A 23762-nucleotide genomic window follows, 5' to 3' on the forward strand; every position below is an offset into this window, starting at 1 on the left:
GTATACATATATATACACACACATATACAGTATACATATATACACATATACAGTATACATATATACACCCATAAACAGTATACATATATATACACACACATATACAGTATACATATATACACACACATACAGTATACATATATACACACATACAGTATACATATATACACACATACAGTATACATATATATACACACATATACAGTATACATATATTCACACATATACAGTATACATATACACACACATATACAGTATACATATATTCACACATATACAGTATACATATACACACACATATACAGTATACATATATATACACACACATATACAGTATACATATATATACACACACATATACAGTATAAATATATATACACATATACAGTATACATATATATACACATATACAGTATACATATATATACACACATATACAGTATACTTTATGCAAATAGCATTTATGCATACTTTATCGAAGTGCCATAATTTAGCAAAGTGCCCTGGCAGTTAGAAAATGGCATTGCTAATATTCATCTTTCTTCTCTTCTTACAGGTATATATTTTTCACTGCTTGTGTGATCTGTCCTGAAAACTGCATTATATCTCCATGCAATGCTCTGCAGCCTATCAATTTCTGGTATATATTTTTCACTGCTTGTGTGATCTGTCCTGAAAACTGCATTATATCTCCATGCAATGCTCTGCAGCCTATCAATTTCTGGTATATATTTTTCACTGCTTGTGTGATCTGTCCTGAAAACTGCATTATATCTCCATGCAATGCTCTGCAGCCTATCAATTTCTGGTATATATTTTTCACTGCTTGTGTGATCTGTCCTGAAAACTGCATTATATCTCCATGCAATGCTCTGCAGCCTATCAATTTCTGGTATATATTTTTCACTGCTTGTGTGATCTGTCCTGAAAACTGCATTATATCTCCATGCAATGCTCTGCAGCCTATCAATTTCTGGTATATATTTTTCACTGCTTGTGTGATCTGTCCTGAAAACTGCATTATATCTCCATGCAATGCTCTGCAGCCTATCAATTTCTGGTATATATTTTTCACTGCTTGTGTGATCTGTCCTGAAAACTGCATTATATCTCCATGCAATGCTCTGCAGCCTATCAATTTCTGGTATATATTTTTCACTGCTTGTGTGATCTGTCCTGAAAACTGCATTATATCTCCATGCAATGCTCTGCAGCCTATCAATTTCTGGTATATATTTTTCACTGCTTGTGTGATCTGTCCTGAAAACTGCATTATATCTCCATGCAATGCTCTGCAGCCTATCAATTTCTGGTATATATTTTTCACTGCTTGTGTGATCTGTCCTGAAAACTGCATTATATCTCCATGCAATGCTCTGCAGCCTATCAATTTCTGGTATATATTTTTCACTGCTTGTGTGATCTGTCCTGAAAACTGCATTATATCTCCATGCAATGCTCTGCAGCCTATCAATTTCTGGTATATATTTTTCACTGCTTGTGTGATCTGTCCTGAAAACTGCATTATATCTCCATGCAATGCTCTGCAGCCTATCAATTTCTGGTATATATTTTTCACTGCTTGTGTGATCTGTCCTGAAAACTGCATTATATCTCCATGCAATGCTCTGCAGCCTATCAATTTCTGGTATATATTTTTCACTGCTTGTGTGATCTGTCCTGAAAACTGCATTATATCTCCATGCAATGCTCTGCAGCCTATCAATTTCTGGTATATATTTTTTCACTCCTCTAGCTTTTTTATTCCATGATACTTAAAGGTCATCACACTTACTTTAAGAGTTTATGATCCATGCCGAGTTTACTAGTCTGTGTTTTTTTTTTTTTTTCCCTGCACTTTATGGTCTCCTGTTGTCTTTTAAGCTAGTGATTGATTGTTAATGAGTTAAATCTGTGCAGATCTAAGCAGATACATCCCTATATATTGAGACTTAGTTAAGGGGAGGCATTTATGCATATAGCATTTATGCATACTTTATCGAAGTGCCATAATTTAGCAAAGTGCCCTGGCAGTTAGAAAATGGCAGTTGGACAGGGCAGGAGACAGGTAAGACATGCAAGACAATTAAACAAACTTGCTTCCAGGTCATCTTTTTGGCAAACAGTATTCACCATTTGTATCTGTGCCATTTATACTCTGGTTGCTACAATCATCCACATTCACCGTTCTCCCACAAATGCGGCACACTTCATCCATATTAATCCCTCACTCCTCTCTTCTCCTATGTACAGTTGTCATGCTCTCTTCACAATGTTATACCACGCAGATCCATTCATTCCCACCATACAACGCAGGAAACGCTCTCACAAATCACTCAATCATCTGCTCACTCTCTGTATCTTCCTTCTATTAGTCGCAGGTGATATTTCTCCCAACCCAGGACCCTCCAGTAATAATAACACTAACTCTTTCCCTGTTACATTCAGAAACCCTGCTAATCTCATTAATATTCCCTGCATATCTTCTGTCTCATTCAACTGTGCCCTTTGGAATGCACGCTCAGCTTGTAATAAACTCTCTTACATCCATGACTTTTTCCTCTCTAATTCCCTCAACCTTCTGGCTCTCACTGAAACCTGGATCCAGCAGTCGGACACCACCGCCGCTGCAGCTCTCTCCTATGGTGGCCTACACTTCTCTCATACCCCGCGACCTGACAACAGATCAGGTGGAGGTGTTGGTCTGCTTCTTTCAACAAAATGTACTTTTCAGGTTATCCCCCCTGTACCCTCCCTTATCTTCCCTTCTTTTGAGGCCCACACAGTCAGACTCTACCGGCCCTTCTCCCTGCGAGTGGCGGTTGTCTATCGCCCCCCAGGTCCCCCCCGTCAATTCCTGGATCACTTTGCTGCCTGGCTTACAAATTTTCTATCCTGCGACATCCCCACGATAATCATGGGAGACTTTAACATCCCAATTGGCGATCCTCTTTCCCCATCTGCCACGCATCTTTTATCATTAACCTCCTCCTTCGGCCTTTCACAGCTTGCTAATTCTCCTACACATGAGGACGGGAACACATTGGACCTGATCTTCTCCCGGCTTTGCTCAGTACATGACTTTACTAACTCTCCCCTTCCACTCTCTGACCATAATCTTCTTTCATTCTCTGTCAAGAACTGTGACTCTCCTCTAGACCCCCCCACTTTCCACACTTATAGAAATATACGCGCCATTAACACCCAGAAATTTATAAAAAGGTTGCAATCATCATTGGCCCCAATCTCCTCCCTCTCATGTCCCGAATCTGCATTGAAGCATTATAACAAAATAATGCTATGTGCCCTGGATGAAGCCGCACCTCCTACACAAAGAACAATTCGGCATAGACGGCGACAACCCTGGCACACGCCTCAAACACGTCTTCTCCAGAGGTACTCCAGGTGCGCTGAACGGCTGTGGAGAAAATCAAATCTGCCCGAAGATTTCCTCCACTATAAATTTATGCTGAAAACATATAACTCTGCCCTTCACCTCTCCAAACAAACCTACTTTAACAACCTCATCATCTCACTTTCCAATAATCCTAAACGACTCTTTGACACGTTTCATTCTCTCCTCAATCAAACAGCACAGGCCCCGACCACCGACCTCAGCGCTGACGATCTGGCTAACTATTTCAAAGAAAAAATTGACCATATCCGACAGGAAATTTTCTCCCAATCCCCAAATGTTATGCATGCTCCCCCCCGCCACATTGTATCTTGCTCATTTTCTGACTTCGAACCAGTCACGGAAGATGAAGTGATCAGGCTCCTTGCATCTTCTCGCCCTACCACCTGCACCAGCGACCCTATTCCCTCACATCTCCTTCAGTCCCTTGCTCCAGCTGTCACCTCTCACCTAACTAAAATTTTCAACCTTTCCCTCTCATCTGGTATCTTTCCCTCTTCTTTTAAACACGCCAGCATACAACCATTACTTAAAAAACCATCCCTCGACCAGAACTGCACAGCCAACTACAGACCTGTTTCCAATCTTCCCTTTATCTCTAAACTCCTGGAACGCCTGGTCCACTCCCGTCTAATCCGCTATCTCTCAGACAACTCTCTTCTTGACCCTCTACAATCTGGTTTCCGCTCTTTACATTCTACTGAAACTGCCCTCACTAAAGTCTCTAATGATCTACTAACAGCTAAATCTAATGGTCACTATTCCCTGCTGATTCTCCTGGATCTCTCTGCAGCATTTGACACTGTGGATCATCAGCTCCTCCTCACTATGCTCCGCACTATTGGCCTCAAGGACACGGTTCTCTCCTGGTTCTCCTCTTATCTCTCTGACCGCTCCTTCTCTGTGTCTTTTGCCGGCTCCTCCTCCTCCCTACTTCCTCTTACTGTCGGGGTTCCTCAAGGATCAGTCCTAGGCCCCCTTCTTTTCTCCTTATACACCGCTCCTATTGGACAAACAATCAGTAGATTTGGTTTTCAGTACCATCTCTATGCTGATGACACCCAATTATACACCTCTGCTCCGGACATCACCCCTGCATTACTACAAAAGACCAGTGATTGTCTTTCTGCTGTGTCTAACATTATGTCCTCCCTCTACCTAAAACTGAATCTGTCAAAAACTGAACTACTCGTCTTTCCTCCCTCCATTAATCTACCTGTGCCCGATATTGCCATTTCCGTTTGTGGCTCAACCATTACTCCCCAGCAAGAAGCTGTCTTGGGGTCATTTTTGATTCAGATCTTTCTTTCACTCCTCACATCAAATCACTCGCTCGTTCATGTCATCTACACCTCAAAAACATCTCAAGAATCAGGACTTTTCTCACCTTTGACTCGGCAAAAACTCTTACTGTCGCTCTTATTCATTCTCGTCTTGACTATTGCAACGCTCTACTAATCGGTCTCCCTCTTACTAAACTCTCCCCTCTCCAATCCGTCCTGAACGCAGCAGCCAGGATCATATTCCTCGCCAACCGCTACTCAGATGCCTCTTCCCTGTGCCAGTCATTGCATTGGTTGCCCATCCAATATAGAGTTCGTTTTAAACTTATCACGCTTACCCACAAAGCGCTCCATGCTTCAGTACCCCCCTACATCTCCTCCCTTGTCTCAGTCTACCACCCTACACGTGCCCTCCGTTCTGCAAATGACTTGAAACTAAAATCCTCCATAATCCGAACTTCCCACTCCCGTCTCCAAGATTTCTCGCGTGCTGCGCCAATTCTCTGGAATGCACTACCCAGGACAGTTCGATTAATTCCCAATACCCACAGTTTCAAGCGAACCCTAAAAACACATTTCTTTAGACTGGCGTATCACCTAAACACACTCTGTCCATCCCAGCTTTCCCCCATATTAAAATCTTCAATTTCAGGTTCATACCATCCATGCACTTAATAGCCTCGGTCAGGACTGCACACATACTGGCTGGCGACCAGTCCATGTATTATTATTTATCCTATTCAGTATATCAAGGCTGCATTATACAATATATGTACTTTTTACCTTTTGTGTCTCCCCCACTTCCTCATAGACTGTAAGCTCGCGAGCAGGGCCCTCACTCAGTTCGATATGAGATATGCTTATTCTGTATTGTCTGTATAAGTCCCCCCTAAAATTTGTAAAGTGCTGCGGAATATGTTGGCGCTATAAAAATAAACTATTATTATTATTATTACATATACAGTATACATATATATATACACACACATATACAGTATACATATACACACCTACAGTATACATATATATACACACATATACAGTATACATATATACACACATATACAGTATACACATATACACACATATACAGTATACATATATATACACACATATACAGTATACATATATACACATATACAGTATACATATATATACACACATATACAGTATACATATACACACACATATACAGTATACATATATACACCCATATACAGTATACATATATACACACATATACAGTATACATATATACACACCCATATACAGTATACATATATACACACCCATATACAGTATATATATATATATACATATATACACATATACAGTATACACATATACACCCATATACCAGTATACATATATATACACCCATATACCAGTATACATATATATACACCCATATACAGTATACATATATACACACATATACAGTATACATATATATACACATATACAGTATACATATATATACACATATACAGTATACATATATATACACACATATACAGTATACATATATATACACATATACAGTATACATATATATACACACATATACAGTATACATATATACACACCCATATACAGTATACATATACACACCCATATACAGTATACATATACACACCCATATACAGTATACATATATATACACACCCATATACAGTATACATATATACACACCCATATACAGTATACATATATACACACATATACAGTATACATATATATACACACATATACAGTATACATATATATACACACACATATACAGTATACATATACACACATACAGTATACATATATATACACACATATACAGTATACATATATACACATATACAGTATACATATATATACACACACACATATACAGTATACATATATACACCCATATACAGTATACATATATACACACATATACAGTATACATATACACACTCATACAGTATACATATATACACACATATACAGTGTACATATATATACACACACATATACAGTATACATATATACACACACATATACAGAATACATATATACACCCATATACAGTATACATATACACACATATACAGTATACATATATATACACACATATACAGTATACATATATACACACACATATACAGTATACATATATACACCCATATACAGTATACACATACACCCATATACAGTATACACATATACACCCATATACAGTATACATATATACACCCATATACAGTATACATATATACACACATATACAGTATACATATATACACACATATACAGTGTACATATATATACACACACATATACAGTATACATATATACACACATATACAGTATACATATACATACATATACAGTATACATATATATACACACATATACAGTATACATATATACACACACATATACAGTATACATATATACACCCATATACAGTATACATATATACACACACATATACAGTATACATATACACCCATATACAGTATACATATATACACACATATACACACATATACAGTATACATATATACACACATATATAGTATACATACACACATATACAGTATACATATATACACACACATATACAGTATACATATATATACACACATATACAGTATACATATATACACATATACAGTGTACATATATACACACATATACAGTATACACATACACATATACAGTGTACATATATACACACATATACAGTATACATATATACACACCCGTATACATATATACCCATATACAGTATACATATATACACACATATACAGTATACATATATACACACATATACAGTATACATATATACACACCCATATACAGTATACACATATACACCCATATACAGTATACATATACACACACACATACAGTATACATATATACACACACATACAGTATACATATATACACACCCGTATACATATATACCCATATACAGTATACATATATACACACATATACAGTATACATATATACACACATATACAGTATACATATATACACACCCATATACAGTATACACATATACACCCATATACAGTATACATATATACACCCATATACAGTATACATATATACACCCATATACAGTATACATATATACACACATATACAGTATACATATATATACACACACACACATATACAATATACATATATACACCCATATACAGTATACATATATATACCCATATACAGTATACATATATATACCCATATACAGTATACATATATACACACACATATACAGTATACATATATACACACATATACAGTATACATATATACACACATATACAGTATACATATATATACACACCCATATACAGTATACATATATATACACCCATACAGTATACATATATACACACATATACAGTTTACATATACACAGATATACAGTATACATATATACACACACATATACAGTATACACATATACACACATATACAGTACACACATATACAGTGTACATATAAATACCCATATACAGTATACATATAAATACCCGTATACATATATACATACATATACAGTGTACATATATATACACACATACAGTATACATATATACACACATATACAGTATACATACAGTACAGACCAAAAGTTTGGACACACCTTCTCATTTAAAGATTTTTCTGCATTTTCATGACTATGAAAATTGTACATTCACACTGAAGGCATCAAAACTATGAATTAACACATGTGGAATTATATACTTAACAAAAAAGTGTGAAACAACTGAAAATATGTCTTATATTCTAGGTTCTTCAAAGTAGCCACCTTTTGCTTTAATGACTGCTTTGCACACTCTTGGCATTCTCTTGATGAGCTTCAAGAGGTAGTCACCGGAAATGGTCTTCCAACAATCTTGAAGGAGTTCCCAGAGATGCTTAGCACTTGTTGGCCCTTTTGCCTTCACTCTGCGGTCCAGCTCACCCCAAACCATCTTGATTGGGTTCAGGTCTGGTGACTGGAGGCCAGGTCATCTGGCGTAGCACCCCATCACTCTCCTACTTGGTCAAATAGCCCTTACACAGCCTGGAGGTGTGTTTGGGGTCATTGTCCTGTTGAAAAGTAAATGATGGTCCAACTAAACGCAAACCGGATGGAACAGCATGCAGTTGCAAGATGCTGTGGTAGCCATGCTGGTTCAGTATGCCTTCAATTTTGAATAAATCCCCAACGGTGTCACCAGCAAAGCACCCCCACACCATCACACCCCCTCCTCCATGCTTCACGGTGGGAACCAGGCATGTACAGTCCATCCGTTCACCTTTTCTGCGTCGCACAAAGACACGGTGGTTGGAACCAAAGATCTCAAATTTGGACTCATCAGACCAAAGCACAAATTTCCACTGGTCTAATGTCCATTCCTTGTGTTCTTTAGCCCAAACAAGTCTCTCCTGCTTGTTGCCTGTCCTTAGCAGTGGTTTTCTAGCAGCTATTTTACCATGAAGGCCTGCTGCACAAAGTCTCCTCTTAACAGTTGTTGAAGAGATGTGTCTGCTGCTAGAACTCTGTGTGGCATTTACCTTGTCTCTAATCTGAGCTGATGTTAACCTGCGATTTCTGAGGCTGGTGACTCAAATAAACTTATCCTCAGAAGCAGGGGTGATTCTTGGTCTTCCTTTCCTGGGGCGGTCCTCATGTGAGCCAGTTTCTTTGTAGCGCTTGATGGTTTTTGCAACTGCACTTGGGGACACTTTCAAAGTTTGCCCAAATTTTCGGACTGACTGACCTTCATTACTTAAAGTAATGATGGCCACTCGCTTTTCTTTACTTAGCTGCTTTTTTCTTGCCATAATACAAATTCTAACAGTCTATTCAGTAGGACTATCAGCTGTGTATCCACCAGGCTTCTGCACAACACAACTGAAGGTCCCAACTCCATTTATAAGGCAAGAAATCCCACTTATTAAACCTGACAGGGCACACCTGTGAAGTGAAAACCATTTCCGGTGACTACCTCTTGAAACTCATCAAGAGAATGCCAAGAGTGTGCAAAGCAGTCATCAAAGCAAAAGGTGGCTACTTTGAAGAACCTAGAATATAAGACATATTTTCAGTTGTTTCACACTTTTTTGTTAAGTATATAATTCCAAATGTGTTAATTCATAGTTTTGATGCCTTCAGTGTGAATGTACAATTTTCATAGTCATGAAAATACAGAAAAATCTTTAAAAGAGAAGGTGTGTCCAAACTTTTGGTCTGTACTGTATATATACACACATACAGTATACATATATATACCCATATACAGTATACATATATACACACATATACAGTATACATATATACACACATATACAGTATACATATATATACACACACACATATACAGTATACATATATACACACACATATACAGTATACATATATACACCCAAAAACAGTATACATATATATACACATACAGTATACATATATATATACACACATATACAGTATACATATACACACCCATATACAGTATACATATATATACACACATATACAGTATACATATACACACACATATACAGTATACATATATATACACACATATACAGTATACATATATACACACACATATACAGTATACATATATACACACATATACAGTATACATATATATACACCCATATACAGTATACATATATACACATATACAGTATACATATATACACATATACAGTATACATATATATACACACCCATGTACAGTATACATATATACACACATACAGTATACATATATACACACACATATACAGTATACATATATACACACATACAGTATACATATATACACACATACAGTATACATATATACACATATACAGTATACATATATATATATATATACACACCCATATACAGTATACATATATACACACATATACAGTATACATATATATACACATATACAGTATACATATACACACACATATACAGTATACATATATACACACACATATATACTGTATATATACACACACATATACAGTATACATATATACACACATACAGTATACATATATACACACATATACAGTATACATATATACACCCATATACAGTATACATATATACACCCATATACAGTATACATATATACACCCATATACAGTATACATATATACACACATATACAGTATACATATATACACACACATATACAGTATACATATACACACCCATATACAGTATACATATATATACACATACAGTATACATATATACACCCGTATACATATACACACACATATACAGTATACATATACACACATATACAGTATACATATATACACACATACAGTATACATATATACACATATACAGTATACATATATATACACACATATACAATATACATATATACACCCATATAGAGTATACATATATATACACACACCCATATACAGTATACATATATACACCCATATACAGTGTACATATATATACCCATATACAGTATACATATATATACCCATATACAGTATACATATATACACACATATACAGTGTACATATATACACACACATATACAGTATACATATATACACCCATAAACAGTATACATATATATACACACAGAGTATACATATATATACACACATATACAGTATACATATACACTATACATATATACACATATACAGTATACATATATACACCCATAAACAGTATACATATATATATATATATACACACATACAGTATACATATATATATACACACATACAGTATACATATATATATACACACATATACAGTATACATATATACACACATACAGTATACATATATACACACATATACAGTATACATATATACACCCATATACAGTATACATATATACACACACATATACAGTATACATATATACACACACATATACAGTATACATATACACACCCATATACAGTATACATATATATACACATACAGTATACATATATACACCCGTATACATATACACACATATACAGTATACATATACACACATATACAGTATACATATATACACACATACAGTATACATATATACACATATACAGTATACATATATATACACATATACAGTATACATATATATATACACCCATATACAGTATACATATATATACACATATACAGTATACATATATACACCCATATACAGTATACACATATACACACATATACAGTATACATATATACACATACAGTAAACATATACACACATATATATACACACCCATATACAGTATACATATATACACACATACAGTATACATATATACACACACATATACAGTATACATATACACCCCCATATACAGTATACATATATACACAGTAATACAGCATATACACACACATATATACTGTATATATACACACACATATACAGTATACACATATACACACATATACAGTATACATATATATACACACATACACAGTATACATATATACACACACATATACAGTATACATATACACACACACATACAGTATACATATACACACACACATACAGTATACATATACACACATACAGTATACATATACACACATATACAGTATACATATACACACATATACAGTATACATATATACACACACATATACAGTATACATATATATACACACACATATACAGTATACATATATATACACATATACAGTATACATATATATACACACATATACAGTGTACATATATACACACACATATACAGTATACATATATATACACACATATACAGTGTACATATATACACACCCATATACAGTATACATATATATACACACATATACAGTATACATATATATACACACATATACAGTATACATATATATACACACATATACAGTATACATATATACACGCATATATACAGTAATACAGCATATACACACACACAAATATACAGTATACATATACACACACATATACAGTATACATATATATACACACACATATACAGTATACACATATATACCCATATACAGTATACACATATATACCCATATACAGTATACACATATACACCCATATACAGTATACATATACACACACATATACAGTATACATATACACACACATATACAGTATACACATATACACACATATACAGTATACATATATATACACACATATACAGTATACATATATACACGCATATATACAGTAATATAGCATATACACACACACATATACAGTATACATATATACACATACAGTATACATATATACAGTATACATATATATACACACATATACAGTATACATATATACACTCATATATACAGTAATACAGCATATACACACACATATACACACACATATACAGTATACATATATATATACACACATATACAGTATACATATATACACACACATATACAGTATACATATACACACACATATACAGTATACATATATATACACACATATACAGTATACATATATAAACGCATATATACAGTATACATATACACACACATATACAGTATACATATATACACATACAGTATACATACATATATACACACATATACAGTATACATATATATACACATATACAGTATACATATATATATACACACATATACAGTATACATATATATACACACATACAGTATACATATATATACACACACACATATACAGTATACATATATATACACACCCATATACAGTATACATATATACACACATACAGTATGCATATATACACCCATATACAGTATACATATATATACACGTACACATATACACACACATATACAGTATACATATATACACACATATACAGTATACATATATATACACATATACAGTATACATATATATATACACACATATACAGTATACATATATACACACATATACAGTATACATATATATATACACACATATACAGTATACATATATACACATACAGTATACATATATATATACACACATATACAGTATACATATATATATACACACACATATATACACACATATACAGTATACATATATACACATACAGTATACATATATATATACACACATATACAGTATACATATATATACACACATACAGTATACATATATATACACACATATACAGTATACATATATACACACCCATATACAGTATACATATATACACCCATATACAGTATACATATATAAACACATACAGTATACATATACACACACATATACAGTATACATATACACACATATACAGTATACATATACACACATATACAGTATACATATATATACACACACATATACAGTATACATATATATACACATATACAGTATACATATATATACACACATATACAGTGTACATATATATACACACATATACAGTGTACATATATATACACACATATACAGTGTACATATATACACACCCATATACAGTATACATATATATACACACATATACAGTATACATATATATACACACATATACAGTATACATATATACACGCATATATACAGTAATACAGCATATACACACACACAAATATACAGTATACATATACACACACATATACAGTATACATATATATATACACACACATATACAGTATACATATATATATACACACCCATATACAGTATACATATATATACACCCATATACAGTATACACATATATACCCATATACAGTATACACATATACACCCATATACAGTATACATATACACACACATATACAGTATACATATACACACACATATACAGTATACACATATACACACATATACAGTATACATATATATACACACATATACAGTATACATATATACACGCATATATACAGTAATATAGCATATACACACACACATATACAGTATACATATATACACATACAGTATACATATATACAGTATACATATATATACACACATATACAGTATACATATATACACTCATATATACAGTAATACATATACACACACATATACAGTATACATATATATATACACACATATACAGTATACATATATACACACACATATACAGTATACATATACACACACATATACAGTATACATATATATACACACATATACAGTATACATATATAAACGCATATATACAGTATACATATACACACACATATACAGTATACATATATATACACACATATACAGTGTACATATATACACACATATACAGTATACATATATACACACATATACAGTATACATATATACACTCATATATACAGTAATACAGCATATACACACATATATACAGTATACATATACACACACATATACAGTATACATATATATATACACACACACACATATACAGTATACATATACACACACATATACAGTATACATATATATACACACATATACAGTGTACATATATACACACATATACAGTATACATATATACACACACACACATATACAGTATACATATACACACACATATACAGTATACATATATATACACACATATACAGTATACATATATACACACATATACAGTATACATATATATATACACACATATATACAGTATACATATACACACACACATACAGTATACATATATATACACACATACAGTATACATATATATACACACATATACAGTATACATATATATACACACCCATATACAGTATACATATATACACACATACAGTATGCATATATACACCCATATACAGTATACATATATATACACGTACACATATACACACACATATACAGTATACATATATACACACATATACAGTATACATATATATATATATACACACATATACAGTATACATATATACACATACAGTATACATATATATATACACACATATACAGTATACATATATATATACACACACATATATACACACATATACAGTATACATATATACACATACAGTATACATATATATATACACACATATACAGTATACATATATATACACACATATATATACACACATATACAGTATACATATATACACACCCATATACAGTATACATATATACACATACAGTATACATATATACACCCATATACAGTATACATATATACACCCATATACAGTATACATATACACACACATATACAGTATACATATACACCCATATACAGTAAACATATATACACATATACAGTATACATATACACACACATATACAGTATACATATACACCCATATACAGTATACATATATATACACACATACAGTATACATATATACACACCCATATACAGTATACACATATACACACATATACATTATACATATACACACATATACAGTATACATATATATACACCCATATACAGTATACATATATACACACCCATATACAGTATACATATACACACACATATACAGTATACATATATACACATACAGTATACATATACACACATATACAGTATAAATATGTATATATACACACATATATATACCCATATACAGTATACATATATATACCCATATACAGTATACATATATACACACACATATACAGTATACATATATACACACACATATACAGTATACATATATACACACATATACAGTATACATATATACACGCATATACAGTATACATATATACACGCATATATACAGTAATACAGCATATACACACACATATATACTGTATATACATATATATACACACATACAGTATACATATACACACATATACAGTATACATATATATATACACACATACAGTATACACATATACACACACATATACAGTATACATATATACACACCCATATACAGTATACATATACACACCCATATACAGTATACATATATATACCCATATACAGTATACATATACACACACATATACAGTATACAAATATACACACATATACAGTATACATATACACACACATATATAGTATACATATACACACACATATACAGTATACATATACACACACACATATACAGTATACATATATACACACATATACAGCATACACATATACACACATATACAGTATACATATACACACACATATACAGTATACATATACACACACATATACAGTATACATATACACACACATACAGTATACATATATATACACACACACATATATACACACATATACAGTATACATATACACACACATATACAGTATACATATATATACACACACATATATAGTATACATATATATATACACACATATACAGTATACATATATACACACCCATATACAGTATACATATATACACATATACAGTATACATATACACACACATATACAGTATAGATATATACACACCCATATACAGTATACATATATACACACCCATATACAGTATACATATATACACACCCATATACAGTATACATATACACACATATACAGTATACATATACACACCCATATACAGTATACATATATACACACCCATATACAGTATACATATACACACATATACAGTATACATATATACACACACATACAGTATACATATATACACACCCATATACAGTATACATATATATACCCATATACAGTATACATATACACACACATACAGTATACATATATACAGTATACATATACACACATATACAGTATACATATATACACACCCATATACAGTATACATATATAGACACATATACAGTATACATATACACACACACATATACAGTATACATATATACACACATATACAGCATACATATATACACACCCATATACAGTATACATATATACACACACATATACAGTATACATATACACACACACATATACAGTATACATATATACACACATATACAGCATACATATATACACACCCATATACAGTATACATATATACACACCCATATACAGTATACATATATACACACACATATACAGTATACACATATACACACACATATACAGTATACATATATACACACATATACAGCATACATATATACACACCCATATACAGTATACATATATACACACACATATACAGTATACATATACACACACACATATACAGTATACATATATACACACATACAGTATACATATACACACACATATACAGTATACATATATACACACATATACAGCATACATATATACACACACATATACAGTATACATATATACACACACATATACAGTATACATATACACACATATACAGTATACATATATACACACATATACAGTATACATATATACACACATATACAGTATACATATACACACATATACAGTATACATATATACACACCCATATACAGTATACATATATACACACCCATATACAGTATACATATATACACACACATATACAGTATACATATATACACACATATACAGTATACATATATACACACACATACAGTATACATATATACACACCCATATACAGTATACATATATATACCCATATACAGTATACATATACACACACATACAGTATACATATATACAGTATACATATATAGACACATATACAGTATACATATACACACACACACATATACAGTATACATATACACACACACACACATATACAGTATACATATATACACACACATATACAGCATACACATATACACACACATATACAGCATACATATATACACACCCATATACAGTATACATATATACACACACATATACAGTATACATATACACACATATACAGTATACATATATACACACATATACAGTATACATATATACACACATATACAGCATACATATATACACACCCATATACAGTATACATATATACACACACATATACAGTATACATATACACACATATACAGTATACATATATACACACATATACAGCATACATATATACACACCCATATACAGTATACATATATACACACACATATACAGTATACATATACACACACATACAGTATACATATATACACACCCATATACAGAATACATATATACACACCCATATACAGTATACATATATACACACCCATATACAGTATACATATATACACAGACATATACAGTATACATATATACACAGACATATACAGTATACATATATACACACCCATATACAGTATACATATACACACACACATATACAGTATACATATACACACACACACATATACAGTATACATATATATACACACATATACAGCATACACATATACCCACACATATACAGTATACATATATATACATATATATATACACATATACAGTATAGATATATATACACACACATATATACACACATATACAGTATACATATACACACACATATACAGTATACATATATATACACACATATACAGTATACGTATATATACACACATATACAGTATACATATACACACACATATACAGTATACATATACACACATATACAGTATACATATATACAGCCATATACAGTATACATATATATATATACACACATATACAGTATACATATATATATACACACATATACAGTATACATATATACACATATACAGTATACATACATATACACACACATACAGCATACATATATATACACACATACATTATACATATACACACCCATGTACAGTATGCATATATATACCCATATACAGTATACATATATACACACATATACAGTATACATATATATATACCCATATACAGTATACATATACACACACATATACAGTATACATATATACACACATATACAGTATACATATATACACACCCATATACAGTATACATATATATACCCATATACAGTATACATATACACACACATATACAGTATACATATATACACCCATATACAGTATACATATATACACACCCATATACAGTATACATATATAGACACATATACATTATACATATACACACATATACAGTATACATATACACACACACACATATACAGTATACATATATACACACATATACAGCATACACATATACACACATATACAGTATACATATATACACACACATATACAGTATACATACACACACATATACAGTGTACATATATATACACCCATACAGTATACATATATACACACACATACAGTATACATATACACACACATATACAGTATACATATATATATACACACATAAACAGTATACATATATACACACACATATACAGTATACATATACACACATATACAGTATACATATATACACACACATACAGTATACATATATACAGCCATATACAGTATACATATATACACATATACAGTATACATATATATACACACATACAGTATACATATATACACCCATACAGTATACATATATACACACATATACAGTGTACATATACACACACATATACAGTATACACATATATATACACACATATACAGTATACATATACACACATATACAGTATACACATATATATACACACATATACAGTATACATATATACACCTATATACAGTATACATATATATACACCCATATACAGTATACATATATATACACATATACAGTATACATATATACACATATACAGTATACATATATATACACACATACAGTATACATATACACACCCATGTACAGTATGCATATATATACCCATATACAGTATACATATATACACCCATATACAGTATACATATACACACACATATACAGTATACATATATACACCCATATACAGTATACATATACACACACATATACAGTATACATATATATACACCCATATACAGTATACATATATATACACCCATATACAGTATACATATACCCATATACAGTATACATATACACACACATATACAGTATACATATATACACCCATATACAGTATACATATATATACACATATACAGTATACATATACACACACATATACAGTATACATATATATACACCCATATACAGTATACATATATATACACCCATATACAGTATACATATACCCATATACAGTATACATATACACACACATATACAGTATACATATATACACCCATATACAGTATACATATATATACACACATATACAGTATACATATATAGACACATATACAGTATACATATACACACACATATACAGCATACATATATATACACACCCATATACAGTATACATGTATACATATATAGACACATATACAGTATACATATACACACACATATACAGTATACATATATACACACATATACAGTATACATATATATACACACCCATATACAGTATACATATATATACACACACATATACAGTATACATATATACACCCATATACAGCATACATATATATACACACATATACAGTATACATATATACACACATATACAGTATACATATATATACACACCCATATACAGTATACATATATACACCCATATACAGCATACATATATATACACACCCATATACAGTATACATATATACACCCATATACAGCATACATATATATACACACCCATATACAGTATACATATATACACCCATATACAGTATACATATATAGACACATATACAGTATACATATATACACACATATACAGTATACATATATACACACATATACAGTATACATATATATACACACCCATATACAGTATACATATATACACCCATATACAGTATACATATATACACCCATATACAGCATACATATATATACACACCCATATACAGTATACATATATACACACATATAGAGTATACATATACACACACATATACAGTATACATATACACACACATATACAGTATACATATATACACACATATACAGTATACATATATACACCCATATACAGTATACATATATACACCCATATACAGTATACATATATACACACATATACAGTATACATATATACACCCATATACAGTATACATATATGCACACATATACAGTATACATATACGCACACATATACAGTATACATATATACACCCATATACAGTATACATATACAAACACATATACAGTATACATATATACACACATATACAGTATACATATATAGACACATATACAGTATACATATACACACACACATATACAGTATACATATATACACACATATACAGTATACATATACACACATATACAGTATACATATATACACCCATATACAGTATACATATATACACACATATACAGTATACATATATATACACACATATACAGTATACATATATACACACATATACAGTATACATATATACACACACATATACAGTATACACATATACACACACATATACAGTATACATATATATACACACACACACATATATACACACATATACAGTATACATATATACACACATATACAGTATACATATATATACACCCATATACAGTATACATATATATACACCCATATACAGTATACATATATGCACACCCATATACAGTATACATATATGCACACCCATATACAGTATACATATGCACACCCATATACAGTATACATATACACACCCATATACAGTATACATATACACACACATATACAGTATACATACATATATATACACACATATACAGTATACATATATACACACATATACAGTATACATATATATACACATATACAATATACATATATATACACACATATATACAGTATACATATACACACACATATACAGTATACATATATATACACACACACACATATACAGTATACATATATATACACCCATATACAGTATACATATATATACACACATACAGTATACATATATACAGTATACATATATATACACACATATACAGTATACATATATATACACACACATACAGTATACATATATACACACATATACAGTGTACATATATACACACCCATATACAGTATACATATATATACACACATATACAGTATACATATATATACACACATATACAGTATACATATATACACGCATATACAGTATACATATATACACGCATATATACAGTAATACAGCATATACACACACAAATATACTGTATATATACACACACACATATACAGTATACATATACACACACATATACAGTATACATATATACACACATATACAGTATATATATATATATACACACACATATACAGTATACATATATACACACATATACAGTATACATATATATACCCATATACAGTATACATATATACACACCCATATACAGTATACATATATATACCCATATACAGTATACATATATATATACCCATATACAGTATACATATACACACATATACAGTATACATATACACACACATACAGCATACATATATATACACACATACATTATACATATACACACCCATGTACAGTATGCATATATATACCCATATACAGTATACATATATACACACATATACAGTATACATATATATATACCCATATACAGTATACATATACACACACATATACAGTATACATATATACACACATATACAGTATACATATATACACACCCATATACAGTATACATATATATACCCATATACAGTATACATATACACACACATATACAGTATACATATATACACCCATATACAGTATACATATATACACACCCATATACAGTATACATATATAGACACATATACATTATACATATACACACACATATACAGTATACATATACACACACACACATATACAGTATACATATATACACACATATACAGCATACACATATACACACATATACAGTATACATATATACACACACATATACAGTATACATACACACACATATACAGTGTACATATATATACACCCATACAGTATACATATATACACACACATACAGTATACATATACACACACATATACAGTATACATATATATATACACACATAAACAGTATACATATATACACACACATATACAGTATACATATACACACATATACAGTATACATATATACACACACATACAGTATACATATATACAGCCATATACAGTATACATATATACACATATACAGTATACATATATATACACACATACAGTATACATATACACACCCATGTACAGTATGCATATATATACCCATATACAGTATACATATACACACA

This window comes from Phyllobates terribilis, unplaced genomic scaffold, assembly GCF_046119375.1.
Source record: "Phyllobates terribilis strain yellow unplaced genomic scaffold, ASM4611937v1 Scaffold_298__1_contigs__length_2340664, whole genome shotgun sequence".
Classification (NCBI taxonomy): domain Eukaryota; kingdom Metazoa; phylum Chordata; class Amphibia; order Anura; family Dendrobatidae; genus Phyllobates; species Phyllobates terribilis.